We start from the raw sequence: 24741 nt of genomic DNA on the forward strand, positions 1-24741 counted from the left end.
GTTCACTTAGATATCCTTTTAAGATCTCATTCTATCTCCAAAGTGTTATAAATTCTACCCCATCCTATTCTAAGTGCTTAAACACTTCCTTAATTCTTGTTGATACCATTAACTTAGCTATCTCCAAGGTAGGTTTCCCAAGCATGACCTCCTGGATTTGATAATCTCTTGGAGTCAATTCTTCAACATCTGTATGCAAAGGAGGGATAGCCATGTGTGCAAATAATTCTTGGTTCTAATCACTCATAATGAAGGCTAATGCTCATACATCCTTGGGTGGTGACTTAGGTTTCTTGAGAACTTCAATCAATTCCATCCTATCCTCTTCCTTAGTAGTGAATTGCTACCTCTTGTTTCTTATCACCTCTTTTCTTAGCCATCTTGGGATATGCTTCATCAGAGATTTTCCTTTTGAAGATGAAGGGGTTTGCTCTGCTATGCTCTTCCCCTTATCACTCCTCTCTAAAGTATTCTCTTCTGTGAGAGATCCATACCAGGAGTCTCTGTATCCTTGGAATCCATAGTTCTCACCTCTGTGTCTTGGGAAGTTTGCTGAGGATACTCACTTATTTGTCCTTCCTCTGACACTTCATTGGCAGATACTTGTTTTGGATCTTCCTTGAACCTATTCTTCTTCATTATTTGGAGGGAGAGGAGTAGATGATCCTTTATCTACCCAAAATGTAACTTGAATGGGTGATGGTGGAGCCACTTTGAGCCTTTGTGGCTCAGGTAGAAACTGACTCCAATCCTCCTATTTAGGTTGATTAGTTGGAGTGTCTCTTATTTTGTCTCCCACCAATTTGGTGCAGACCAACATAAAATCAAAATCTGACATCTTGAAGACATCAGTCCCCTCAACATCTTGCTCATCTATCCATTGTTGCATTTCATCCTTAGAGGTTGTAGACTAAATAGGTTGCTTAGGAATTAATGACAGTGTAACTGTGAAGCTTCTTCTCTATTTTGATTCTATGGCTCTAGCAAGACGGGTCCTCCAGTTCAAAGGAAAGTTATCCTCTTCATCCTCGTCATCCTCTTTTTCTTCCTTCCTCTTCTGGGATAACTTCTGGGACTAATGGGAAGGAATCACTCTCCTAATTAACTTTTATCTCCTCTTGACCAGAGTCTTAATCTTTCTTTTCTTAGGAGCAGAGGGGGAGACTTATACCTCTTGTTGTGGTGGAGACACCTCTTGTACTTCAATTTCAACTTCTCCTTGGCCTTGTTCAATTGGTGGCACTTGAGGATTGTCCTAGGCTTGCATAGCTTCAATATTCTTTGACCCTTGTGTATTTTTACCCCTGGATATGGAGGTGCTTGAATCACTTCCTCTTCTGGCTCGAATTTTTTGGGAGTTCTCTTTCTCTTTCTTTTACCTTTCTGAGCCCTATAATACCCAACTTCTTTGTCAAGTTGGTGCACTATTTTTGGCCTCACTAGGGACCGAGCTATAAATATAGATATTGAAACCTTAGCTCCTTGACCTTTTTGCTAGGTTGGCTTGAGTGTGAAAGACTACTGCTTGAGGAATTGGATCCAACTTGAAAGGTCTTTTGATCTAATCCTTTGTCAATTTGATAATGTGTTTGGCCCTGTGATTAATGTTTGAGTTTTCTTCCTTATCAACCTCAACATTCATAATGGGTCAATCACCAATCTTGTCCCTATTGAACAATGGATCAAGGACATATTCAGTATCCTGTTGCACAACTTTTAAAGGAACCTTAATCTTCAAAGCATTGGTTTCCAGATAGAGAGTCATCCTACAATAATCCCTTATTCAGATATTGTAGTCATCCATCACATTCATCCAATAGTCCTTAATTGCATCTTCATGCTAAAATGTCTTACCAGCCAAGTATTGTACTCTTCTAATGTTATCAAAATAGGGCCGAGGAGAATTATACTCATCCAATGGATAATGATCCCACTTAGACTCAAAAGATGAAATATCCTATTTCTGAATCACACTGAATGGTCCTACAGTAATGGGCCACACCTAGGTTATTTTATGTTTTTCTTCCTTACTCTATCATAGGTGGGAAAGAGTTGTTGAGTGATCTTCAGTAGTATAAGCCTGTCACTTAGATATCTAGAGAGCTTCTTGGGATTGACAATTCTACTCACTACCCTCAAATAGGTGAATGTTCAATGTTGGATGTAGTAGGCTCCAACTTCTAAAATCTTTGTCGTTGCCTCCTTTGACATCCTCTTTGCATAAACCCCTTCAATGAACTAGATTATTACTAATATAAAAGCATCATTTACTATCCTATATTCCTTGCTATGTTTAGGAAGCCTTTTCTTCACTAATTGAGGATATACTATATATGGCCAAGAGTTTGCATCTTGCATACTGTCCTTTTTAAACAATCCCAGATAATTTGTCGCCCTTGCATCTAACAAGATACCAAATATGATGTCATATAGAACTTTCTCTTATTCTTAACCACCACCAGCTGCTCACCCAAGTTCCCACTAATTATGGAAGCCCAATTAATTGGCATCTTTGCTGTTTTGATAGTTTTAATAAAATGCACCATCCATATATTTAGGTGTCCCAATGCTGGCAACGCCATGACTCTACTCAAGAGTATGGTAGAATATTCAATATCTTCCTTCATGTAACCCCTTGCCATGTCCACTTTGCTTGCTTTATACCTTAGAGGAGTCTTCTCAATAAGGTATAAGGATTGGATAATTTTAGAAGCTTCCTCTACATGTTCCCTATACCATCTCTTTTCTTGGTGATAGGTCAATCCAATGAACTGATCTACTCTTGGAAGATGGAACACCTTCTCTATGTTCTTGGGTTGGAGATCCAGGAAAATCTCTCTTGTTATGCTCTTTACAACCTTTTCTTTAGAAACATAATTCTCAGCGAGTGTCATGATCAATTCTTAGGACTGTATCAATGTTTGATGTGATGCTACGCTGACTAGTCCTGATTAGATAAGAGTAGATATCATCAGGGATCTCTTTGTAGGCTTGTTGCACAATACCAAGAATGTGCTCAAATCTATATGACCCAATTTGGTGTCCTGGATCTTTGAATAATCATCTTGAAAGCATGACTTTAAGTGTTTTAAAGCTGTGCACCTTTTTGTTTAGGTGTATGTTTTGTTAAGTTTTTAAAATTCTTTTTTAATGTTTTAGCAGAAAAGGTGTGCAGTTGTGCACCTAAATAGGTGCATAGCTGCACACCCCTTTAAGGTTGATTAATGTTTATGGTTTGTGCAAGTGTAGGAGGAGCAAAGGAGAGGTAGCACAATAATGTAGCTGATCAACTACGTAGGTGTGGTTCAGAGAGCTCAGAGGAGGAAAAAGACAAGTGAGGAGGTAAGGGGGGTCCTTGGGTTATATAGACCCAAGACCCAGTGCACCCCTTAGTGCTGCCCAATTGCATAGCTGCGAATCACCAAGGGGTGAGGCCTTCTTTGTATGCTTTCCTTTGAAATTTGATGTAGGAGCAAACCTAGGGAGGTGCACTGGTGCGCCATTCTTTTTTGCAAAATGAGTTATGCTCTAATAATTTTGATTTTCAGAATTTGTGTGTTCAAAATGGGACCCGAATCTGACAAAAAACACTAGGCAAAACCCTAGAAAAGACTCAGACTCTGGACTAGGGATTCAAAAAGCTAAAAAATAAAGTAGGGGGTCCCCATTTATAGGTGTAATGGGGTGTGTGTTGTGAGATCACAACAATTCTAAGGACAAAGATTTCCCCCTAGAATGCTATCTCTCTATGACTAGGCTTTATCCTGATCAACGTGTCCATCCTAATAAATTGAGAGTAAAAAAACACAAAGACCTCTATCTAATCCTAACTACCCATTGAATTTACACTTGTGAATTCACAAACCAGCCTTAAAGATTCTTAAACAGATGGGGCATCATCATTAATTGATACCTTCCCTTTGGGAGCTCATGTCAAAAATTCAAAAAATCTTACAACTAGATATCCTTGATCGATCATTGTATCAAAGTGTCTTTACAATGGGTTACCTAGGTAGCCTCTTTAGGGCTCTGACCTCCATTGCAAGCCACTTCCCAACATACACATAGATTACCTACCCTAGGCTCATGAAAAGTACAACTCGTAAAATCACAATTTTCACCTTAGTCTTTTACAAGCAACTGGAAAGTACCTATAGATAAAACACAACATTCACCTCAATCCTTTGCAAGGAACTGGAAAGCACCTAAAGATAAAACACAACAATCACCTCAATCCTAAACAAGAAACTGGAAAGCACCAAAAGATAACTGATCGAAAACTCAAACGTAACAACAAGAAAGTCATAATAATCACCTTTGTTCTATACAAGAAACTGGAAGCCATCACAAGATAACTAATTGAAACACAAAGATTACACACCAAGAAAATCATACCATTCACCTCAGTTCTAAAAAAGTAACTGGAAAGCACTAACAAGCAACTGATCAAAACTCATCATAGAAAATACATGACTACAACACAATGGTTAGGTAGAAAAGATCATATACATAACATCATCATAGAACAAAACCCCCAAGCCTCTGGTAAACATCATGGCTGGTCAACATACTATGTCAAACCCAAAAACCAACACCAGTAAACCACACATCCCATAAAGTACATAACAAAAGTAGCTTTCATAATTCATTAGGTTTGAAAACATAAAGTTCAATTTTCACTATTGGGTTTTAAGTTTTCATTTTTCAAAAGTAATCATAGTCAATAAAGTTTTCATATGTTGTATTGATTGATTTCATGTCTCAAGTTCATACCCAAAATTAACTATACCTTTTTTTTTGATGGAGGGTTTAGACTTGTGAGGCAGCCTAGTGAGGCATGAAGGCTGCGAGCTACCAACCAGTGAAGGCCACCACATAGACATTTTAGGAACCTGATATAGGCCCACTAGTGCTTGAAACTGCTCCAACTTAGAGCCAAGGACTGAGGGGTATCCACACTGTCAAAATCACCTGAGGCACAATCCTAGCCTCATCCCTTATGATGTTAGAGCCTTGCACTCAACAAGACTTGATCCCTAGTGGGTTCTTTGTGAGCCATTCAACTTCACTAGTAGACCAAGGGCCCATTGACTAACTATACTTTTCAAATAGATACATATTAAATTTTAGTCAAATGATAACCTTTATGGGATGAACATCTTCATTAAAAAATATATCCCTAAAAGTCAATTTATTGATATTTTACAAGTTTTCCCCTCTATAGATAAATGATCATTTAATTAAATCAATAATAGATTTAAAAATAAAAAAATCAAATATACCTTGCTTGAATTAAAAACTAAAATAAATTTCCAAAGCTTGTAATTATTTAAACTAAGTATGATTAATAAATATTATTAAAATTAAATAACCATTATTAATTATTAAAATAATAACTATTAATTATTAATAAAATAATTACTATTTAGTAATATAATACTAATTATTATATATATAAAATTGGTAATAATGATATTTTATTCAAATTAGCGGAGAGTAACTTGCCCCGAAGCAAGAGTGCAAATGAGGGTTCCACCATCCCATCCAAAAACCAACAAACATGAAAAATGGTAAGAAATAAGAAACCTCAACAACTCGCCCCTTTTTATGAAACCTAAGAACCATATCAAGTTTCCTTGGAAGCCTATTCTTCTTCTTTTTGACCACTTGGTATCCATCTTCCATTCTCAAGGCTTCAACCTACCATAGGATTGAAAGCTCATTCTACTCAAACCCATAATCCTCAACATTAGGTCCCAACTCTTCCCCAGTTTTATCAACCTTATCTATTTTTGTTTGAGCATATTGTTCCAAAACCTTAGACTTCTCCTTTCTAGTTGGTGTTCCCACCCCCACCAGAGTAACCTGCCCAACCCTTCCACCCTCACCACCATTGAGCTTTCCCTTATCCCCCCACATCCTTATGAAAGTAGGCCCATGGGACACATCACCACCATTAGCTTTAGCTACAAACTCAGAGAAACTTAGTGGTTTCTCTACCTTCTTTTCCACAGTATAGTGCTGATTTGAAACATCTTTCCACCATGTTGAGGACTTAAGAGCCCTTCCTTATGCACAATCCTCAGAAAAATGCCATATTTTGTAACACCTCCCAAATCTAAAGGGGATCCATTCATAATCAAATAATTATGTCCAACATCCCTTTGAAGAATTAACTATTAGCTCAGCTAGAAAACTCTTCTCAAAATCCATGTCAACCAATAGTCGGGAAAAGGTAGAATAAAGAAGATTTGATGAGTCATCATCAACCATCAAAAACACACCTAAAGAATTTCCAATATCTTCTAACATATAATAAAAGTAAAGATGAAGGGCTAGACTTGGAAGCCTTACCTAAATTGGAACCTTATCGAATTTCTTTGTAGTTGGATAGAAATTTGGGTGCCATGGCTTTAGAACCAGAGAAAAGTTATCCTCCCAACACCAAAAATGATTGCACATCACTTTAGTGTTATATTTAACACTATCAAAAACAATTATGAAAAACCTTTTGCTGTTTGATAGATCTGAAACCCTCCATCTAATGTTCTGATGAATGTAGTTTCTGAAGGCTAGGCTAGAAACCCTGAAAGTGACCAATAATCCCTAAATAAAAAAAAACTATGAGAGATTATGAGCCATCTCATTGTTAGCCTCTATAGTGGTCTCAACTATGATAGTATCCATAGAGGGACTCATAACCTTACCCCAACCTTTCAAGCGATGACACCCGTAACTTGCCTCCAACACCCTCCCCTTGCACGTCCCTTTTCGCTACTCCAACTGAGTACTATTTTTTCTCCCTAGTTTGGTATATGTTTGTTGTCTCTCAACACATGAGACACTAATGTCCCTCAATTATCCACCATTCTTTTCCATTGGTGGACCAACCAGTAAATGATGGAGAAAAACCTTATCTCGCTAATGAACCCCACAGTTGCCAGAAGATCACTGCTTCACCTACTTCTCAAGGTAGCCAAAATGCATATCCTTCCCATGAAAACCTTCCTTTGCACCTAAGGGCTCATCTTTCAAAAATTGGAAGTCATCCCATCTCATGCATATATGTAGTGGCATTAAAGGCAAAAGAGAAGGCTTGACTGCACACACCATAGAGCTATTCCCCCGTGTCAAAGTTGAAACCCTGGCGATGGGTGCAAAATTGCAACATGGCATTTTTTTTTTCTTACAAAGGGTTTTTTATTTTATATACTAATTATTTAATATTATTAATATCATTTAATACTAATTAAATTGATTAATAATAATAAACTATATTTAAAAAATAATAAAAAATAATATAATTACAAAAACCTACCAACAAATACGTTTAAGGCCTATCGGCCATCGGTACAACAACAACTCTGGCCGCTTAGGTAGCCTCGACTGCTACAACAACTATGAATGCTATTAATAGCCTTGGTTGCCTTCGCAGTCTGCTGTGATTGCATCATGGGAAGGGGATGGGGTAGGTCATTACCCTTGATTCCCTTTTTAAATTTTTTTAAAATATAAAAAAGAAAACATTGCATCCCTCTTCACAAACAATAATTTTATTTTATATTAAAATATTCAATGACAACAAATATAGTGAAATGTAAAAATACACTTACCATAGTAATTTTTTAATTATTGTGGTAATTTGTATTATATATATTTTTAAAAAGTTTTCTTGCTTGCAGATCTGATAGGAAAACAAATAGAAACTACCAAATTATAAAATTTAACTTCTAGCATTCCTTTTTCAAACCGGCTTCAATTGGCTTGTCCTAGATAGAGAGCTCACTCCTTTTAGGGATGCAAAGATCATCATAAATATTCCGTAAGACCTCATCAAGTTCATAGAGAAAGGGAGCTTTAAAAATGGTCTTGTAAAAATTTGTAAGTGCCAATTTGTCCCTTTCCACGTACAATAATCAGAGTTATGCTTAGGCCTATCAGCTAGAGTAGAAAGTTCCTCACCCAAAATGATCTTGATGGCTTGATGGACCAGATAGTCCTTGGATTTGACCATCTTATTAATTCTAAGGATAGAAATTCTCCCCTAGAACACCATCTTTCTATGACAAGGCTTCATCCTGATCGACATTGTTGAAAATAATTGATCAATTGTATATTGTCTTTGATGTTACACAAAATGTCATATCTTTACTAATTAGTGTATGTTGAGCTCACTCGAGTAATGAAGATAGTTTCCTATGTTTTTTGAGCATTCCAATGTTTGCCAAGTTCAGAAGACAACATCAACCGAGCTCACTCGGGTGTCAAAGAGAAGTTCGTAGAAGTCGAGTGTTAACCGAGCTCACTCAGGTAACAAAGGAAAGTTGGATGGAACTAGTGTTAACCAAGATCACTTGGTTACCAAAGGAAGTTTATGAAGATGTAGTGTTAATTGATTTCACTTGGTTAGCATAGGAAAATCTTTTCAGCGTTAGTGTCTACCAAGTAGGGTTGGCTAACGAAGAATTTTCTTGTTTTGGCATAATGAGTTTAATGGTTTTATTTGTTGGTTCTAGCCAAATGAGGAGATGAATATTAATTATTCTAAGATGTTTTCAAGCCAACTTGATAATGCATAAGGTATAAACATAAGGTCAAGTTAAGGATTGAATGAGAGTGTAAGTGTATGGAAGAATATAAGATACTAAGAGGAAGCAAATTAGAAGGATAAGAAAAATATCCTTGAGGTGCTCCAAAGATATATTCGATAAGGAAGGATCAAGTATTTGAGATAGAATTGAGATCTGAAATTAGCAATTCACTTGCATCAAAAATTGGGTCATCTCATTGTTACTCTCTAACCATTGTAGTAGTGATCTATATCTCTTAACAAAGTTAGCTTAACAACTATTTGTAAATCCTCTAACAAGGTGGCATTTCTAGATTAAAGTGTCTAAAGACCTCTAACAAGGCCACTCCTAATAGGGTGATTAAATCCTCTAATAGGGTCACACCTAACAGTGTGTTTTGTATCCTTTAATAGGGTTAACTTCTAACATGGCTCACTTCAAAAGAATGAAAAACAATAACTAGTTGTAATTGGTGGTTTTTCCAAAATTGGGTTTCCATGTTAAATCTTGGTGTCACTTGTGTTCATGCTATTTATTTTATGTGCATACAACTAAGTTAATTAAGGTTAATCATAGATAATATCCTAAGATTTTCATTTTAAACATTTTTTGAGTTACAGTTGTTATTTCAATGGTTATCGAGTTTCAACATATTATTAGTATTAATTGAGTGCTTGTGTATTTACCGAGCTACAATATTTTTTAGTAGAGTTTATGTTTTGTATTGACATCTAAGGGATATGGGATTTATTTTAGTGGTAACTGATTCACCCCTCCCCTCTTAGTTACTCTTCTTATATTTCCAACAATTGGTATCATAGCTCTTGGTGCTTGTAGAGAAGGTTTCAAGGACCTAAGGCTAAAAGAGCAGGATGTATTACAAAAGATAGATTCCCAAATTGAATAGAGATAACTTCAAGGCATGGTAGGAACTTATGAAGTTGCACTCGACAACCATCAGTGATTTAGGTTTGAAGTATTTGGACAATGCTTACAAGGTTGCCATTGGAACATTAACTATGGAGGAGATTGCTGAAAAGAAAAATCATAACATTATGATGGTTGACATTGCATCAGCTCTTAACTATGTTGAATTTGATGAGGTCAAAGGATGTGCTACTGCTCATGACATGTGGACCAAATTGAAGGATATCTATGGAGGTGATGATAATGTGAAAAGATCCAAAGTAGAAAGCTTCAGAGGTTAGTTTGATTAGATGAAGATGAGAGAGGATGAAATTATTGCAAAATATGTTGAGAGAATCAAAGATAGTGTCAGTGCAATCAAAGCCTCTGGAGGGTCAATTGATGATGTGACAATGGTAAGCAAGGTACTCAAAACCCTTTTTCCTATCTTTGCAATTAGAGTGTATACTATTCAAGAGATGAGATGTGAAATAACAAGATAACTTTGGATGCTCTAGTTGGAAGATTGATAGCATTTGAGCTAGATAACTATGATAATTATACTCCTAGTTCTAGCAATCTTGAGTCTAAATTTGAAGCCAAGTTATCACTCAAGAAGAAAGTTAAAAGGTCTAAATGAAAACAATCTAAAAGTGAAGAGGAAGATAGTTTTGATAGTGATCTTGAAACTATTTAAGTATTACTTGCAAGTAGGAATCCCAAAGAAAAAGGAAAGTACAAAGGTAAAATTCCTTTAATCTGCTTTTCTTGTGAAGAAATTGATCACATTGCTGCAAGGTGTTTACAAAAAATACAAAGGCAAGAAGGATTTAAAAATCTACAAGGACTATAAGGATAAAGGCAAGAAGTCTTATTTTATGGCTAAAGATTCAGATAGTAATGATGATGATGAAATGGTCTATATTGCTGTAAAAGATGAATTTGATGAAGAAGAAGATAAAATTACACTTATCTCTCATGTTAGCAAAAATTATACATAGATTATTCATAGTGGTTGTTCACATCATATGACTAGTGACAAAACCAATTTTTAACATATGGAACACTAGGATGGTGGAAGTGTAAGATTTGGAAATAATGACCCATGTTGCATAAAGGGAAAAGGTTGTATCTCACTAAATAATGAACTTAGATGTGATAATTCTTATTGGGTTGAAGGATTAAAGAATAATCAACTGAGTGTGGCACATTTGAATAAAATTGGATTCAAGGTAGAATTCATGAATGGGAAGTCCAAGCTACTAGATGGAAAAGGAAATCTAGTTGGGTCTGGTAACCAAACAAAAGGAAACTTATTCTACCTAGATCTTATTGAAAGTTCATGTTTCATTGCTCAAGTATAAGAAAGATGGTTATGACATAAGAGGTTATGTCATGTGAAATTTGATAATTTGATCAAGATAAGAAAAGACAAAAGAGTGAGAAGTATTCCTAGTTTGAGGAAACCTGATATGGGCCCATGCATGAATTGTTAAATTGGTAAGATGGGCAAGACAACTTTCAAAAGAAAGAACTATCATTCTGAAGAAGTCTTAGAGTTGGCTCATATTGACCTATGTGGATCTATTGGAATTGAGAGATACAATGGAGATAAGTACTTTATTCTTTTTTGATGATTCTAAGGAAGTAGAACATACCTCATACATATCAATGATTGGAAAACTACAATATGTAGTGCAAACAAGGCCTGATATTGCATTAGCAGTTCATAAGATGGCAATATTTTTAGCTAATCCTAAAGAAAATCATATGATGACAATAAAAAGAATCATGAGGTATCTAAAAGGTGCTGAAGACTATGGATTATGGTACAATAAAGGAGACAATTTAGATTTGAAAGCCTTTACAAATGTTTATTGAGCAGGAAGTGTTGATGATAGGAAGAACACTAGTGGTGGAGCATTCTTTCTTGGTAAAATACTAGTGTCTTGAAAAATTAAGAAGTAAAATTTCATTTCTTAGTCTATAACAGAGGTAGAATATGTTGCAGCAATAGTTAATTATTCCAACGTTGGAAGGTATGAAGGTAGAGATCAAGTATCTAATGGTTATCTTTTTCTGATAACACCAATGCAATTAATATATCAAAGAATCCTATGATGCATACCAAGACCAGGCACATTGCAATAAAACATCATTTTTTGAGAGAATTGGTGCAAGATAAAGAGGTAAGATTGGAATATGTGAATACTAAAGAACAAATTGTAGACATATTCACCAAGCCATTACCTAAGGATGCATTTTTGTATCTTTGAGGTAAGTTTGGGGTTATCCCCCTATCTAAAGCTCGCTAAATAAAGTTTAGTGATGCATCAACTAAAGCATGTTGAAGATCAATTAGTTGATGCAGTATTGAAAGGACAGATTGCATGTGAATTAGTACAAGAGATACATTGATATTCATTGATTATTGTCTTTGGAATAAGATGTCAAAGAGGGAGAGTTTGCTATCATATTCACAAAAAATTTATATAGAGGGAGAGTTGTGTGTGTAAGAGGAAGAACTTGGTTTGATATCAAAGAGGTAGAGTTTGCTATTAGAAGAAGATGTTGAAGACAAATATTTTCCAACAAAGGGAGAAACTAAAGTCAAAGGGAGTTCACACTGATAGAGGGAGTTCTCATGGATGAGAACTAGGAAGAAACTAAGGATATTATCCTTACTATTATTTTTCTCTAAAAATTCATTATATTATGACATGTTGTGTTGCCATCAATACCAAAGAGGGAGATTGTTGAAAATAATTGATCAATTGTATATTATCTTTGATGTTACACAAAATGTTATATCTTTACTAGTCAGTGTATGCCAAGCTCCCTCTGGTAATGAAGAAAGTTTCCTATGTCTGCTAAGCATTCCAATGTTTGCCAAGTTCAGAAGAGAGTGTCAATCAAGCTCACTCAGGCATAGAAGAGAATATTATAGAAGTTGAGTGTTAACGAAGGTCACTTGGGTAGCAAAGGAAAGTTGGATGGAACCAGTGTTATCCGAGCTCACTCGATTACCAAAGGAAGTTTATGAAGGTGCAGTGTTAATCAAGTTCACTTGGTTAACATAGGAAAAAGTTTTCAGTGTTAGTGTCTACTGAGTAGGTTCAACTAACAAAGGATTTTCTTGTTTTGGCATAACGAGTTTAATGGTTTTGTTTGTTGGTTCTAGCCGACTAAGGAGATAAATATTAATTATTCTAAGGTGTATTCAAGCTAACTTGATAATGAATAAGCTATAAATATAAGGTCAAGTTGAGGATTGAATGAGAGTGTAATTGTATGGAAGAATAGAAGATGCTAAGAGGAAGCAAATTAGAAGGATAAGAAGAATATCCTTGTGGAGCTACAAAGCTACATTCGATTAGGAAGGATCAAGTATTTGAGCCAGAATTGAGATCTAAAATTAGCAATTCAGTTGCATCAGAAATCATGTCATCTCATTGTTACTCTTTAACCATTATAACAGTGATCTAAAACTCTTAATAGAGTTGGTTTAACAACTATTTGTAAATCTTCTAACAAAGTGGCATTTCTAGATTGCAGTGTCTAAAGACCTCTAACAAGGCCACTCTTAACAGGGTGATTAAATCCTCTAATAGGGTCACACCTAATAGTGTGTTTTGTAAACTTTAACAGGGTTGGCTCCTAATAGGGCTCACTTCAGAAGAGTCAAAAACAGTAACTAGTTGCAATTGGTGGACTTTCCCAAGTTGGGTATCCACATTAAATCTTGGTGTCACTTGTGTTCATGCAATTTATTTTATGTCTATACAACTAAGTTAATTAAGGTTAATCATAGATAATATCCTAAGATTTTCATGTTAAGCATTTTTTGAGTTACAATTGTTATTTTAGTGGTTAGTGAGTTTCAACATATTATCAGTATTAACCAAGTGCCTGTGTGTTTACTGAGCTACAACATTTTTTAGCAGAGTTTATGTTTTGTATTGACATCTAAGGGATCTAGGATTTATTTTAGTGGTAATTGACTCACCCCTCCCCTCTTAATTACTTCTCTTATATTTCCAACAAATGTGTCCATCCTAATAAACTGAGAGTAAAAAAGCAAATAGACCTCTATCTAATCCTTGCTTCCCACTGAACTTACACTTGTGAATTCATAGACCAAATTTAAAGATTCTTAAATAGATGAGGCATTGTCATTAATTGATACCTTCTCTTTGGGAGCTCGTGGGAGAAATTCAAAAAATTTGCAGCTAGATATCCTTGATTGATCGATGTATCAAAGTGTCCTTTTCCAAATGCATTGTCCGTAATCCATGAGCTAGCAGTTTACGATTTGAGGAACGTGTGGAAGGATTATGCCAAAAGAGTATAGAGTTAGCCTCAAGTTTCCATGATTAGGTCCTTCCTAACTTAATTTCCAAAGGAATCTAAATTGATGATTATAATGATTTAATAGTGTCTTTCCATACTAGCCAATTGATCCGCAATAATGTCTATTTAAAAGATTTTAAGAATTGAGTAAGCGTGCACAACTATCCATTATTGGTGTAGATGGTAACTCATTAGAATTATAAATAGTGTAATTTTGACCATCAGCTCTGGAGTTTTCTAAAAGATCTACTATTTTTTTGCCTTCCCTATATATATGTTGAAATATTGTCTCTTCAAATTTGTCTACCATGTTTAAAACTAATTCAAGTTTTGAGTTTAGAGACCAATTTGGTGTGCATCTTTTTTAGAGTGCATTAATAATGATTTGTGAGTCTCCTTCTATTATTAATTTAGTGATCCCTATTTCCAAGCTAAGTTGAAGCCCTTTTGAGAGTGCTTCTAATTCGGTTTGATTGTTAGTTAACCTCCCTAGCGGTTTATCCCTTTTAAGGATCCATTTGTCCAAGTAGGTGATGTAGCAACCTAAGCCAACAATCCCTGGATTTCCCCTCGATGCACTGTCAAAATTTACCTTTTCCCAACCTATCAATAGGGGTAGCCATTTGCAATTCTCTCGAGCTAGTTTGTTAGTTTTGGTATAAACCCTAGGGGGATTCATTAGATTATTCCAATTCCTTTTCATTAGTGCATCCCATTCTAAGAACAATCCTTCTTCCTTGGTTTGATTTCTTAGGTAATTATTCATAACTTTCGTGATGCTAGATTCTACTTTGTTTAGGAGGGAATTAAGCTACATTTCCTCATTGTTAAAGATTCTCCTATTTCTTTCCTTCTAGATCTCCCATAAGAGGATGGATGGTGAAACTTTCTAAAGGTTGTTATAGATTTTGGATCGTCCATCTTTAGGCTGACCTTTAAGGTGATCCCAAAGGTTGGACGAGAAAGCTACAGACCAGTTCAATTTTGCACAAAGCTAATTCCAACATGATTTACCAAAGCTGCACTGGAAGAGAAGATGATCTACCATCTTAGAAGCCTTTTTTCATAGGGGGCATCTTGAAGGACCTTCAAAACCAATTTTGGTGAATTGATCTGCTATGAGAATTCTATTTCGGGATACTACCCATGGAAATATCCCTGCTTTGGGAAGGTATGCAGGGTCCGAAAAAAGAGCAAGAGGGATTTTGATTTGCTCCCATCGTTGCAAATTTGTGATCAACTCCTAACCTAGTTTAACTTTGTAGGTTCCTTCCTTCAAGGCCCCCCATATTAATTTGTCACAATGATCAATGTATTTGACTAGTCTTTGATCAATATACTATTTAAACTATAGCTTTTCTTGATTCATAAGTTCAATGTTTTCCACTGTCTTCCATTTTCATATTTTTGTTTGGTTGATTATTTCTCTTAATTTGTAATCTTTAAAAAATCTTCCCCATTGATTAATCAATTTGAGATTAATGGTCTCAAGGAGAGAATCAGAGCTGGAAATGGGAAGCCCTTTCCAAGAGTCTTCTTAGAATAATGCTTCTTCCCCTATTCCAATATCCCATGTTAGGTAGTTAGTGATAAGAGGTCTACAATGTAGCATAAAGTTCTTAGTGTTCAACCCTTGCGGGGGATTAATTGTGTGAAAAAGAGATGTGGGGTTGTTATTGTTGAGATATTTATGATATAATATTTTTGCTCATTTATCATCTTTATTTGTATACATTCTCCATACTAGTTTGGCTCCGAAGGCTTCATTCTGCCAATTGAGATTTTTAATTCCTAATCCTCCTTGATTCTTAGGTTTACAAATATTATCCCATTTGATTAATGTTTTTTTTTTTTTTTCTTTCTTTCTTTTGTCCCTTTCTAGAAGAAATCCCTAATTTTTTTGTCTAATTTATTCTTAACACCTCTAGGAAGTGGGAGACATGAGATGTGGTAGGAAGGTATTGTTGATAATACAGATTTGATCTTAGTTACTAGACTTGCCTTGGTGAGCCATCTTCTTTTCTAGTTTTTAGTTTTCTTTTCAAGTTTTTCTAAAATGGGCTCCCAGGTTTTCCCATTTCTGGGTTCTTTTTCTATCTTGATTCCTAGATACTTACAAGGGAAGTTACCTTTCATATATCCCATAATTTGATAGATGGTATTTTCTATACCTTTTTTGGTGTTTAAGAAGAGAAAATTAATGATTTTTCCTCATTTACCTTTTGTCCTGATGCTCTCATAGAGGTAGTTATGATTTCTTTGTATTTTCTTGCTTCATCTAGGTTACTAATTCCTGTTGTTATTGTATCATCAACAAATTGTTGGTGTGTGATGTTGCTGACCTCTTCTGTAACAAATTCTCCAATAATCTTATTTTCTTCTTGAGCCTTCTTTATGGCCCTACCAAGGTTTATTTCATTATGATGAAAATAAAAGGTGAAATAGGGTCCCCTTGTCTGATTCCTCTGGATGACCTGAAGAATCCCTCTAGGGTTCCATTGATAAGAATAGAAAATTTTGGTATTGAGATGCAATTATAAATTATATTAATCCATTTTCACCAAAAGCCAAAGGCTTCTAATGTTTTGCATAGGAATCTCCAATCTACTTTGTCATAGGCTTTCTGTATATCTAATTTCATGAGCATGTATGTTGATTTACGAGTTTGAACTGAGTGTATTAATTCTTGAATGATAATCATACCATCCAAAATAGATCTATTGGGTATAAAACCACTTTTCTCCTCATTGATTAATTTGGGGAGGACTTGCTTAATCCTATTTGTTATAGTTTTAAATAAAATTTTCTAGATGGTATTACATAAAGCAATAGGGAGAAAGTCTCTAGGGTTCTAAATGTTTATTTTTCTTGGGAATAAGTGAAATGAAGGTATTATTGATTTCTAACAATAGAGAACCTGAGTTTCTTGTTTCTTCTATAGCTGCACATAAGTCCTCTCCTAGTATATACCAACATTTTTGAAAAAAGAATGCTTGAAAGCCATCTGGGCTAGGAAAATTATCAAAATTCATACTAAATAAATAATTTTTAATTTCTTCTTTTGTAAATGCTTTATTTAACATTTATTGTCCTCTGTAGTAATAAATTTTTGTATCAATTCTAGCATCAACTTTTAAGCTGTGAGGTTTGAGTGTTCATGGTTGTTTAAAATGTCCACATAGTATTTTACAAAGTTTTCCATTATTTGTGTTGGTTCTTCAATTATGGTACCTATACTATTCTTGCATTTCGATATTCTGTTAACATTTATGTTCTTAATTGTGCTGTTATGGAAGAATTTGGTGTTTTGATTAAGTTAAAATAGGTTTTGAAAGGACCTGGAACCTTTTACAAAGAGCAAAGCAAAGTATCTATAAAAGTATAAGAGAAACTATGCATCAACACCAAATAGATAAACTAGCCAGAATAGAATGCCCTACAATAATAGGTAGATAATAAAGACAATAAAAAGACAACAACAAGATAGCTATAAAGTCTTCAGTAGGTCAGCAACCTAATTAGCCAAAATATTCATGTTCACAGTAGAAGCCCTCAACTCATCAATCTATTTATAATCCATGACCTCTATCTTCTTCAAGTTTTCCCTTGTGTGCTTGCTAGGGCCATGATCATCCTTCATCTCCTTTGTACCCTAGTTCTTTCTCCCCCACTCCAACTTATCCAACAAAACCTTGATATTTTTAGCAATAGATTTCAAAATGGAACAACTCTAGTTAGCAATATTTTTCAAAACATTCTCAGTGCCCTCAACTCTACTATCCAAAATATTAATCTTCTTCTGGATATCCTTAACCATTTGATCCATAGCTTTGGTCTTAACATCAAGAGGTGGGACTCTCTTCATCATGTTAGTGATATCTTCAGCATTCCTAATCACATCCCAGAGCCTATCTAGATGCTAGCCTAAAGTCTTCTCACCCCTATTGGTTTTGATTAGATGACCAAACTCCCTTCTAAGATCCTACATTTGATTTTTCATAGTGTTAATATGCCTCTTCATTGTACTTGAGTTTCCAAAAACACCCTTCATATACCCATGTTCATCTGGGACAAAGCTCTGAGTCAAATTATCCTCATCCATATCCAGTTTATCTTTCTTTGCATCAGCATCATTATTATCTTTGTCCTTAGCATCCCCTTGAGGCATATTCTTCTTACCTTTCATATCCTTCTCCTTCTTTTGAGTTAGTGTAATAACCCCAACAGGTTATAACTTTGTCAAACACAAAGTCTTCTCTAATTCACTTGTTTGACATTTCGGCAAACAATTTGAAAGCAAGAGATATATTGCATATCTAAATTCTTATTGCTTTCTAAATGCCAAACTTTAATAAATATGTTTGCAAAGAACACACCAAATATCTAACAATGAAGATGCAATTGTTTTTGTATAACACTGATTACAAATAGGAAAATATGCATCTACATCAATAAGACATTAGGGAAAAAAATTCTTATATAAAACTCTGATATAAATCAGATTACAAAAGATTTTACAAACCCTACCAATGCCCTAAATATCTACTCTCAAACAATGCAAAATGTAGTAGATAAAAACTTGGAATTGCTCTAAAAATATGAATTTTCCTGTAGCAAATCACTATAGTAGTGATACTATAGCAGTGGTAATATAACAAAGTTACTATAGAAATATCCAACGTATTCCTTACTCAACAAATTTAGCCCTAGGACACAAGTTTGGCACAATAAAAAGACTGATTTGCCTTCTCCAACAGTTGCACCCTTTAGAAGATATTTCACCACTTTAGTTATGAAAATCAATGGGATTGTTCATTCCCATCGATCAATGTAGCAACTGCAAAAACCCTTGGCTCCACAAGTTATCCAAAAGAGTAGATGAGAACACATTAAATGCTCAATAATGAGGCTCCCCTCCCTATTTATTCTTTTCCTCCAATAGATGGACCTCCTTCTAAAAAAATTAAAATAATATTTAATTCCTCCTTCTAGAAGATTCTTTTAATTAACTTTAGTAACTTTTAATTAAATTAATTAAATATAAAGTCAACTTTTAATTTTAATTTATTTAATGACTTTATAAGAAATTAATTTAATCAATTTCTCCTTCTTTCTCCATTTAGCCTTCAGAGAATGTAAAGGCCAAGAACTCCACTAAGAGGCTTAAAAGATGGGGACATTATAGTCCACCCCTCTTGAAATTTCTTGTCCCCAAACAATCTCAATTCTCAATGCTACAAAATTTCTTCACTCTCCCAAGTGGCATCCTCTACTAGCAGGTCCTTCCACTTCACCAAGTACTCCCTAATAATACATCTCCTCAAATTCCTCTCCCTGAACTCAATAATAGCCTTTAGTACTAAAACCAATTTCCCTTCATCATCCAAGGGCACTGTAGAAGGAACAATATGGTGTTCTAATGCCTTTTTGAGACATGACACATGAAAAACATTATGGACTCTACTCTTTGCTAGCAAATCCAACTCATAAGCCACCTCTCCAACTCTCCTGATCGCCCTAAAAGGTCCATAACAATGTGGCTTAAGTTTTTCAGCACCACTCTTCTTGAGAGTGGATTGGCAATAAGACTATAGCAATCAAATATACCATATCACCTACCTCAAAAGTCCACTCAGTCCTCTTTTGATTAGCATACTGCTTATGTTGATTTTGTGCCTTAGTGATATTATCCTTAAGAACGTTCAAAATATTCTAGCTCTCCTATAATAAGTCTCCAATGCTGGGCACTCTACTATCTGATAGCAACAAATCCATGAAACTGGGTGCCTCATATCCATATAATGTCACAAATGGTGACATTTGGATAGACATGTGATAAGTGGAATTATAACAATATTCACATAGATATATCCACTTAACCCAAGCCTTCTATTGCCCTGCTATGTAATTCCTGAGGTATCCCTCCACCCATTTGTTCACTATCTCTATTTGACCATCTATCTGGGGGTGGTAGCTAGTACTCAGAGTGAGCTCTGTCTTGCACAATTTGAACAACTCCTATCAAAAGTGACTCATAAACCTGCTATCCCTGTTAGTGATAATTCTTTGAGGTAAACTATGCAACCTAAATACCTCTCTAAAGAATAAATCTACCACTTGTGTAGCCGTGTATGTAGTGTTGATTGGGAAGAAATGGGAAAAATTTGTAAGCCAATCAATAATAACATATATACAGTCTCTACCCTGGGCTCTTGACAGTCTTGTGATGAAGTTCATGGATAAACACTCCCACTTCCTATCAAGAATTGGAAGTGGCTTAAGTAAGTTGGCTGGGTAAGAGTGATCCTATTTATTTTGCTAGCAAGTAGGAAACTCTCTAACATATTGAAACACCTCATATTTAAGCCCTTTCCAAGAAAAATTCTCACAAATCTACTGGTAGATTTTGTAAAACTTGGATGTCCTGCCATAGGTGAGTCATGATAAACTCTCAACACCATCCTCTTCACCACTGACCCTAGCACCAAATAAATGCACCCTTTGTAAATGATGATCTCATTCACAAGGGTGAAATAAATATTTTGGATCAATCCATCTATGAATCTTGATGCCCATATATCCTTTGCATACTCTGCAAGGATCAAATGTCTCCAATCCTCTGATATATCGGTCATCAAGCTCAAGTGAGGTCTTCATGACAAGGCATCTTCTACTACATTCTATGTCCCCTTGAAATAGGTAATATCAAAGTCATGTGCCTATAATTTTCTTACCCATTTTTTTTGCCTATCATTATGATCTCACTACCCCAGGAATTGTTTTAGGCTATTGTAGTCAGTTTTAATGCTAAATTTTCTACCCGCTACATATTGCTTGAATTTGGCCAAAGCATGCATTATGACCAAAATTTCCTTATCATAAATGCTAAAGCTCCTCTCATGCCCCCTAAGCTTCCTACTCTCATAAGTAATTAGGTTCTTATCTGGTAGAAGCATTGCTCCAACACCTTCATCAGATGCATCACAATGCAACTCTAAAGGTTTGCTCAAATCTCGTAGTGCTAGCACTAGACAAGAAGTCATTAACTCCTTGAATTTATCAAAACACTCTTGTGCCTCAAGATTCCATAAGAAAACCCCCTTTTCATCAAGTACACCAAGGGTACTACATGCTTGAAATATCCACTAACAAACCTCCTATAGAATCTACATAACCCCAAAAATCCTCTCAACCGTGTCAAGTTCACTAGAGTAGGCCACTCAATAATAGGATGAATCTTTTTAAGATCCATGCGTACTCCCTGAGAACTGATAATGTGACCCAAATATAATAACTTTGATAATCCTAAATCACATTTGGACTCCTTTGCATACAAGGACTCCCTACTTAGAATGCTCAACATAGTTTCTAAGTACCACACATGCTCATCCCATGTCCTACTATACACAAGGATGTCATCAAAGAAGACTAACTCAAATTTCCTCAACTAATGCTAAAAAACCCTATTCATTGTGGACTAAAAGGTAGTTGGAGCATTAGTTAGCCCAAATAGCATAACTACAAACTCAAAATGGCCACAATGACTCCTGAATGCTATCTTCTCTATATCCTACTCTCTGACTTGGATCTAATGATAGCCTAATCTCAAATCAATTTTGGAGAAGAAACATGGTCCATGTAGCTCATCTAATAACTCATCAATCTGTGGGATGGGATACCTATTTTTGATAGTCTTCTTGTTCAGGACCCTGTAATCTATGCACATCCTAAGAGTATCAACCTTCTTCTTCACCAAAACCACAGAAGAAGCAAAAGGAGACTTACTTGGTCTAATGTGCCCCATAGCAAGTAGTTCCTTGATGATTTTCTTAATCTCATCCTTCAATCTCTTTGGATGCCTATAGGGTGTGATCATGATGGGTTTAGCACCCTCCTCTAACTCAATAATATGCTCAATACCTCTATCTGGAGGTCTACTTGGTGGTAATTCACTGAAAACCTTGTAGTGCTTGATTCTTAATTCATGTATGTATCAGTGATATTCTAATTTTTTTTGCCCCTATGATGGCATTAAAGTACAACAAGTTGCCCACTCAACCTGGTCATGTCTCAACAAGCTCTCCATGCATCTACAACACATTATCCTAAACCCACTATCACGAATGGCCTTAAATATATGGGTCTTCCCTTCTAACTAAAACCTCATCTCCATATCTCTCAAATTGAGAGTGAACTCCCCTATATCATGTAACCAAGTCATGCAAAGAATTAAATCTATATCACCCATGTTAACAACATAAAAATCTTCTTTGAAATCAAAGTTGTTGATCTTTAGGGTAGACCTATAATCTTCCTATCACATTTGATGATATAGCCATCAAATACCCTCACTCTTAGACCCTCAAACTACTTTTTCTGTATCCTACGCCTCTCAATCAATTTGGAATCAATAAAATTATGAGTAGCACTTGTATCAAGTAAAGTGATAACTCGTTGACTAGCCAATACCCCTCTCATCCTGAATGATCCCTCCTATTGTACACTAGTGAGATAGGCCTCCTTAAGTCTACCCTCAATCTTCTCATCACCTATATCATCTGTGCCTTCATTTTCTTTAATTGATTCCTCATTTTCAGATTTTTGGCCTAAATTTTTAGAATCATAATCCTCATAATAAGCGCACATAACCCTATTTTCTTTCCCTTTTGGCCTCAAAGGATAGTCATGGTTTATGTCATAGGGTCCTTTACAATAAAAACAAAGTTTTTTCTTCCTTAAATCATTCAATGTCTCTCTATCCAAAGGAGCAAATGATTTCTCTTTATTTTCAGCCTTTGTTTCATTCCTCTTAGGTTTCTTGAAGAACGGTTTGTCTTTGCTAGATGATGCACCCTTTGACTAAAATTTATTTACTGGGGCTACTTGTTCCATACTACTAGCCTTCTTAATAACTTCTTACAAATTGAATGGATCAAAGCCTTTTATCCAACCCTTTAGTGGTTTGGATAATCCCTCTGTGAACAAAACAACCAATCTCCTATTTGATATATTTGGTGCCATAACATATAGTCTCCAAAAGTGACTAATAAAATGCTCCAACCACCTATCTATTTCAATTAGGCCAACTCCTTGAAGTAGACTTCTGGATCCTTCTTATCAAACCTCTCTACCAACCTGTCTACGAAGTCCTGATATGAAGTCACTTGGTTATGCTGAAGGGTAACCATCCCATGGTACCACCAATCATGTGTAGCTCCCTCTAAATGTAGAATGGAATATTTTATTGCCTCCACTTTGGTCATAGGTCTCAGTGCTAAGAAGGTATCAAGCTTGTGAATCCAAGCTTGCACTATCATTTTGCTACTCCCATCAAATGTAGTCAAGAAAAGCTTCCTCATAGCTTGTTTTAATTCATTATCCTCACCATAATGTCTCCTATTTTGTCTGACTGCATGGTAGTGTTCTCTTCTTTGGTTCAAAAACCTCTCAAAAGTCATTCTCTCTCGTACCTGTGGTGCCAATAATTCCCATTCATCATTAGCAACCATAAGGATATCTGTAGATGTCCCATCCTCAGATTCCTTTGCTAGCTCTTGTACTAGTTCCTCTCTAACAAAGGTAGGATGTGTGGGCCTATCTACTATTCTAGAAAGAGTTCTATGAGCTCTAGGTGATCCCACTACACTCCTATTATCCCCTTTTCATTGATTCTATCTGTCCTATGGGTTCATGCGCTCAACCATGGTGGTGAGTGCCTACAAAGCCTGAGCCATCTGCTCTTGTCCTATAACCATTTCTTTGAAAAATTCCCTTATTTCCTAATTCTCATTCTTATTGTCTCTTGGTGGGCTATGCTCTTTCCTGCCACCCACAATGTCTCGCTACCTGCCAAAATATTGTTCCCTATCAAACAAAGCTTGCCTACGAGTGTAAAATCTATGAGAGCTAACCCCAAGTGGTTGCATGTGATTACTAAATCCTCAAGATGGCATGATTTAGCTTTGATACCACTATAATAACCCTAACAGGTTATAACTTTGTCAAACACAAAGTCTTCTCTAATTCCCTTGTTCGATATTTCATCAAACACTTTGCAAGCAAGAGATATATTGCATATCTAAATTCTTATTGCTTTCTAAATGCCAAACTTTAATAAATATGCTTGTAAAGAACACAACAAAAATCTAACAATGAAGATGCAATTGTTTTTGTATGACACTAATTACAAATAGGAAAATATTCATCTACATCAATAAGACATTAGGGCAAAAAATTCTGATATAAAACTTTGATATAAATTAGATTACAACAAATTTTACAAACCCTACTAATGACCTAAATATCTACTCTTAAGAAATACAAAATGTAGTAGATAAAAACCTAGAATTGCTCAAAAAATATGAATTTTCCTATAGCAAATCACTGTAGCAAATTTCTATAGCAACGATACTGTAGCAACGGTATTGTAGAAAATTTACTATAGCAATATCCAACTTATTCCTTACTCCACAAATCTAGCCCTAGGCCACAAATTTGGCACAATAAAAATACTGATTTGTCTTCTCCAATAGTCATAACCCTTTGAAAGATATTTCACCACCTTAGTTATGCAAATCAATGGGAGTGTTCATTCTCAACGATCAATGTAGCAACTATAGAAACCCTTGGCTCCACAAGTTATCCGAAAGAGTAGATGGCAAGACATTCGATGCTCAATAATGAGTCTGCCCTCCCTATTTATTCTTTTCCTCCAATAGATGGACCTCCTTCTAGAAGAAATAAAATAATATTTAATTCCTCCTTCTAGAATATTATTTTAATTTATCTAATTAAATTTAGTCACTTTTAATTAAATTAATTAAATGTAAATTCACCTTTTAATTTATATTTATTTAATGACTTTATAAGAAATTAATTTAATCAACTTCTCCTTATTTCTCCACTTAGCCTTCAG

Source organism: Cupressus sempervirens, chromosome 10 (assembly GCF_028749045.1).
Source record: "Cupressus sempervirens isolate cs-2001-9-10 chromosome 10, ASM2874904v1, whole genome shotgun sequence".
In the NCBI taxonomy this organism is placed as follows: Eukaryota; Viridiplantae; Streptophyta; class Pinopsida; order Cupressales; family Cupressaceae; genus Cupressus; species Cupressus sempervirens.